General features: G+C 33.2%; 1 pseudogene; it reads left to right on the top strand.

Annotated features, from left to right (window-relative positions):
* The first annotated feature begins 5,789 nt into the window (after nucleotides 1–5,789).
* The window catches only part of LOC106338598, a 2,145-nt pseudogene continuing 846 nt past the window's right edge, over nucleotides 5,790–7,088 (top strand).

Here is a 7,088-nt window from a genome sequence, read left to right as displayed (position 1 = left end):
ATCAAATTTTAAAACATAATAAGTTTACGGTATATTTTTTTCATTGAATAGATTGTTTCAAACTTTCACATGTATTTGTATTTTCTTCTATATATATTTTTGGATTATTATTTTATTATTAAAATCGTAACTATATTGTTTTATTGTCATATTCAAAGATATTGTAACATTTCACAAATTTAGAAAGTTTTTAAAAAATTAAACTTTTCGCTTCATAGATTTATATTATCAAGTAAATAATTAAACATTTAGTTTTTGTTTTATTTTTAAAATAAACTATATAGTTTTAAATTTGTTTTCATTGGTTTAAGGTAGCAAGGATTAATCATTGTTAGATAATATGTTTTTTGTTATTTAAAACAAAATCTTTATAATTTTAAAAGTTAACATCGATAAATATTTAAATAATTAATATATGGAGGTATAATATTACAACATTAAATTATATCTATTTAATTTATACTATCTAGAAATTCAATGGATCATCTATTATTTAAATCCAATTATTGAAAGCCCAATAAAAATTTCTGGTAGACCCAAAATTTAAATGATAAAATTAGAGATTAAATGTAACATGACTTTTTAGGAATATGTCCATTAGGTCCATTTTTTAAAAAAATCACACATGAATCAAGGTTGTGACTTCTGTTTTAATATATAAGATGACAATACAAATATAAAAAGTTAAGAATGAAAATTGTCAATAATTTGTATTTGAAATGAACAAAAATCAGTTCAGTCCTCCGCAATGTCTCCTCTTGCATTGTATTTCAACGACGTCTCACCAGAGTTATCGAAGGCCGAACTACGCTACAGTTTAATCCATTTTTGGGAGGCTAGAAACGCTGCCAAATGTGGGATGCTTTTTGGCTTAGAATCATATGCGAACAAGTATGAGTATTTTTTGACGTAAATTCCTTCCTGCAGATTTTCACCCAAGCTTTCGGACAGCTTACTAATTTATTTCCGACAAGGCACTGCGATGCAAGGGTTCATCTCATCAAACTCTTCTCCATGATACCAGCCTCAACTCAAACCAGAGTCCACTTACAACCTCATCAATTTCTTCACTACAAAAAAACAAAGAGGTCAATCGAGTTGGTGATCTCCGTTTAACAATATGTTTCACACACAACTCTCTCCTCTCCAGTCTTGACCACATGTGCCTATCTTGACACTTACCGGTTTAGGTTCCACGTACATGAAGATTTTGAAGCCAACATTGGATTCAGGGAGACCCCAATGGTAAGCTCTTAAACGATATATATCTTATGTGCTTATATGTGTTGTTATTTAGACATTTCGATTCAGCTGCTATTTTAATACTAACAACTAGATTCTGATCCGTCATTCGAAGGGGCGGTATATTTTCTGATCCGCACTTAGAAATCGTGGAGTTAATATTTTTTGTTGAAAAAATATAAACAAAAAATATTTTACGTAATGAAAATTATAATCTTTAATAAATTATATATTTTAATTTTTATGGAATTTATCTTAAATTTATTCACATGACTTATTTTTGTTATTTTAAAATATTACTAAAATTTTGAAGACTCCAAATAATTCTAACTTGTATTATGTTTTGTTAATTTAAATAAAATATTTTATATTTTTAACCCGCTCTGTATTGATAAAATTAATTTTTGTGTGTTTAAAACTTTTTCTATAATTTTATTAAATTTAGTTTATGATTTAATTTTTTATTTTAAATGGAACTATTTTTTAAAGATTTGAGATAATTCAGACCCGCATTAAGGTTTTGTTGATTTAATCATTTGTTATTTCAACTTGATTTTAGTGGCTTGATTTAATAAATATTAAACTAATATAAATAATTAATGAGTCTTGAAATGGTTAAATCTCAAAAGTATTATTTACACCTTATTATTATTGTTAGAGGAACTGCCTTTTAATATAAAATTACTAATATAGATAATAATTATTAAAAAATATTAAATTAACTGTCATTATTCTACATTATTTTGTGAATTCTAATTTATACTTAATTTTCACTCATATATATAATGTATTCGTGAATTCTAGTTAGTATAAATGAGAGTTATGGGTTCCTAGAATCTCCTATATATTAATAGATAAACATTTAAAAAGTTATAACCTGTAATTTGTACTAATTAAAAAAATGCCTTGATGAGTTGTCACGTAATTGAAATGCTAATTTTGGTTATGTGACGGATTGATAATCAATTGAAAATTTAGTTAGTCCAAAATTAAATTGTTAGGGAATGTTATATTATATACTATGTCCTTCATGGACCATTCATTTATCAAATTGAAATTATTATATATTATTTTCTTAAATAAAACCTACGAAATTACCTTTTAAATGCCAATTAATGATTTTAAATAATAAAGATTTGCTAACAATATGTATACTTTCTATCATTTTTGTTTAATTATTTATTATTAAAATAATTTACACAATTACATTAATCTTGTAATAAAAATTTAGATTTTTTTTATATATTTTGTATTTTGAATTTTTCAAAACGAGTAAAAATTACTAAAACTGTTAAAAGTCTCACATAAACTTTTGTGAGACAAGGTTTAAATTTTTTTCTATAATAAGATACAATGATTATAAAATCATATGAATAAATAATTTTATTTAATAGGTGTTTATGTTAATATAAATATATATATTTCATATCGTTTAAATTAAACTATACATCATATGAAAATACATAGTTATATTTTGATATCTGCGTTGAACATATATTGAAAAGTTTATATTTTAATTTTGAAAACTTCATATTTTTTAAATGATTATAAATTATTGAAACCACTAAACATTCCACATTAAAAAAAAATCATTGGTGTAAAATTTTGTTACACAAATATGCAAATAATCATAAAATCATATGAGAAGAAACCTCATTTAATAAATATCCATATTAAAAGTATACTATATATCTATGTTAATATCATTTAAATTTAATTATATATCATATACGATGAATAAGATTGATGTTTTGATTTATTTACCCTAAAATGATTGCGAATAAACAAGAGCGTTCGTTTCATTTATATGTGCACACCAATTTATTACATAATAGTAACTGATTTCTTAGTTATTTAAAATATAATTATTATTTTATTATTTCATAATATCCAGAAAAAAATAAAATAAGTAATAAATATAAAATATTTATTCTGCACAAGGTGTAGATCTTAACCTAAGTATGTATCTCTTTAATAATATTAAATCTTAAACATTTGCTAAATCTGAGGCAAAAAAAAATAACGAAATAAGAATAAACTCAAAAATCAATATTTATATTGATCAATAACCAAAATGAAAAAAACACAAAATGAAAAAAATATTGAAGATAGATAGGATTGACACGTGAACATAACCTTCTCATAACCATAATTAACTTTTAAATTGTTAAATCATGATATAAAACCGAGCTGACATAGTTTCATTGTAACCAAATAGTATGCCTTAGATTCTTCGGCTTAAATGTTAGGTTCTTATGCGATAAGTGATTTTTTGACCTAAAATATTTTAAAAAATAGGATCAGCTCATGAGTAAACAAATTATGTAATTAACAAAATTTTTTTTTAAAAGTTGTTAAGGGCCAAAAGTATTAATTCGATCAAAAATATAAATTTTATTTTTCCATACGATATTTCTTAAATAATTTTCATATAAATTCATCTTGCGCAAGACACCGGTCTTATCCTAGTATATGAAATAAAAAGGGAGGTTATAAATTAAACGCACGAAGTTAGTTATTATTAATAGAATAAATAATTATACAAAACATATATCAATATTTAGAAGATGGTTATAGTTATTTAGATGCAGTTATAAAATAACTAATTAAGCTAAACCTATATCAATAGATCATGTTCTTAATGGTGTAGATGTTGTTGGCCACATAAAGCTACTGAATGGACATTCACTAATTCACGATCTAGTCCGTAACGAGGTTGAAATAGCAAACAGACGACTTGTTCTGATTCACTTACAAACTAAAGAGTAAGTTATCTACATTTATTTCAATAAAGTTTTTTTTCTCTATATTGGATAAATAAATATCTCACTTTAACCATCGTGAGTTAATATTTGCAAAGGACCTATCATGAAACTGAACCCTAAAGTAAAAGCGGCGTTAGGGTTTTGGTATGAGCGGCGTTAGGGTTTTGGCGATTGGCGAAGCTAGGGTTTCGAGGTCAGGAGATCGAGATGCGACCATGATGGACGTGGGAGAGAGAGCAAGACCACCAGGGGATCCACCAGACAGTGTGCCCTCGTATGTATCCAAGGTAGTGGGTACGAGCGAGGGGGGGGATGCCGGTTCCGGAGAAACTGATCGATGATGACTTTATTACGGAGAGACTTCGAGTGGAGTTCCCTAATGGAGAAGATGGTGAACCGTCTATCACGATTGAGGCAGAGGTGCTGGAAGCGATGAATGGGATGTGGAAGCAGGGCATGATCGTTAGGGTGCTGGGAAGGAGTGTTGCGATAGCTTTCTTAAGTAGGAAGTTACGATAGTTATGGAATCCGAAGGGAGCAATGTACGTGATGGACTTGCCCCGACAGATGAATACCTGGCGGCGTTGACAGGAGGCCCATGGAGAGTTTTCGGTAGTTATCTCATGGTGAGGGTTTGGTCATCAGAATTTGATCCCCTAAGAGATGACATGGCTACAACGCCGGTCTGGGTTAGATTAACAAATATCCCAGTGAACTTTTATCACCGGTCGATCCTTATGGGGATTGCTAAGGGTTTGGGGAAGCCAGTTTGGGTAGACATGACCACGCTGAACTTTGAGAGAGCAAGGTTTGCAAGAATTTGTGTCGAAGTCAATTTAGCAAAGCCATTGAAAGGGATAGTGATAATTAATGGTGAGAGATACTTTGTAGCGTATGAAGGGCTATCTGAAATCTGTTCTAAATGTGGAATATATGGACATCTAGTCCATGGGTGTCCAAAAACTATTGCGGAGAGAGTGGATAGTATGGCATTACAGACGGAGACGTCAGTACTCCCAAAACCGGTACCTAAGCAAATCTCCCTGCAGGAGGATGGGTTTACTAAAGTAAGGGGAGCGAGAAGAGGAACGCAAATGTCGAGGAAGGTGGGTATGGGGATACGAAAACCAGGTGAGGAAACTAAGCGGAGTCTTCGTGGGACTTCTAACACCAAGGAGACCGTGAATATTGCACTATCAAATAAGTATGGTATCCTTGAGATGACTATGAATGTGGATGGATCAAAGGAGGATATGGTTACTGGTGAAGAGAATAAGGAGAATTATGACATGAACTTTCAGAACAGGAGAGGAAAATGTTTCTTGCAAGTGAAAGAAGGTTTGATCTTTAGCGGGAAAGCTAGTACTTCAACTAGTTCGAAAGGAGCAAATAAAGAGAAGTGGGCCGCTAACAGAAAAATTGATTGAGGGAAATAGAGGAAACCCCAAGAAAGTGAATAATAGGCCCGTTCGAGGGTTGGTGTTTGGGCCGACGAATGGAGAAATTAGCTTATCGGAATCTGGAAAGAGACTGAGAGTGGAAAATACTACGGCAGGGAGAGCTGGTGGTGTGTTCAAAGACAGTGTGGAGTACGGTCAGACTAGATCTAAAACTCTGCTACTGCGTGATGAAGAGGTGGATAATCCCATGGAGAGTACTATCAGCGTGGCGGAACAAAGAGTGGCTGATACACAGACGAGTCTGCAAGGAGATGGAAGGATCTTGTCTCTTGCATAAGAGGATGCCCCAGTAATTCGTATATACCTAGACATATTGATAATGATGAATTGCTTATTCTGGAATTGTCGGGGGGCAAACAAACCCAATTTCATACGCTCGATTCGGTACATTTTGAAGAAGTTTAATACTGACTTTCTTGCGCTATTCGAAACTCATGCGGGGGAGAAAGAGCGAGAAAGATCTGCCAGAATTTGGGATTTGATCATTCTTTTCGGGTTGATGCCACTGGTCAAAGTGGTGGAATTTGGCTCTTGTGGAGAGATCAAGCGGGAATCCTTACAGTATTGGAATCGTCGGATCAGTTTGTTCACGCCAGGGTGGTGATTGGGACAGAGATCATTCATCTCCTCGCTGTTTACCCTGCTCCTACAGTAAGTCGTCGTAGTGGGCTTTGGAGGCAGCTTAAAAGAGTTTGGGAGAACATTGATGAACCGGTGTTGGTTGGTGGAGATTTTAACACTATCTTGAGATTGGATGAAAGAACTGGGGGAAATGGTAGACTTTCACCAGATTCTCTGGCTTTTGGGGAATGGATTAATGAGCTAGCATTGGTGGACATGGGATTTAAGGGCAATACATTCACATGGAAAAGAGGGAAGGAGACGCATAACTTTGCGGCGAAGCGTTTGGATATGGTCTTATGCAATGCCCAAGCGCGAGTACGGTGGCAGGAGGCGGTGGTTTCACACCTCCCATTTCTGGCATCAGACCACGCACCTCTCTATCTGCAACTAGAACCTGAGCAGAGGGGGGACCCGAGGAGGCGGCTGTTTCGATTTGAAACTGCGTGGCTCAAACATGAAGGCTTTAAAGAGCTACTCTTGACATCTTGGAATGGTGAACTGAGTACTCCGGAGGCATTGGTATCTCTGAAAGACAAACTCAAAAAATGGAATAAGGAGATATTTGGAGATGTCATTCAACGAAAAGAAAAGATTTTAGGAGATATTAAGGGGATTCAGGAGCAGTTGGAGAGGAACCCAAGTAATGATTTACTCTTGAGGGAGGTGGTACTGCAGAAAGAGTTTGATGTGGTCCTGGAGCAGGAGGAGGTATTGTGGTATCAGAAATCGCGTGAAAAATGGATAGTTCTGGGAGACAGGAACACAAAGTACTATCACACAAGTACAATAGTATGGCGGAAGAGAAATAAGATAGAGAGGCTAAAATATGAGGATGGCCGCTGGGTGGATCAGTCCGAGGAACTGGAAAAGCTAGCTACAAAATATTATAAGAGACTGTATTCGACTGAGGATCTCAACCTTGATACGGAGAAACTCCCTCTGCAAGGTTTCACTGATTTTACACGGGAGGAGTTGGAGAGTTTGAATGAACAGTTCC

Source organism: Brassica oleracea, chromosome C4 (assembly GCF_000695525.1).
Source record: "Brassica oleracea var. oleracea cultivar TO1000 chromosome C4, BOL, whole genome shotgun sequence".
NCBI lineage: Eukaryota > Viridiplantae > Streptophyta > Magnoliopsida > Brassicales > Brassicaceae > Brassica > Brassica oleracea.
This window is presented reverse-complemented; position numbering and strand designations above follow the sequence as displayed.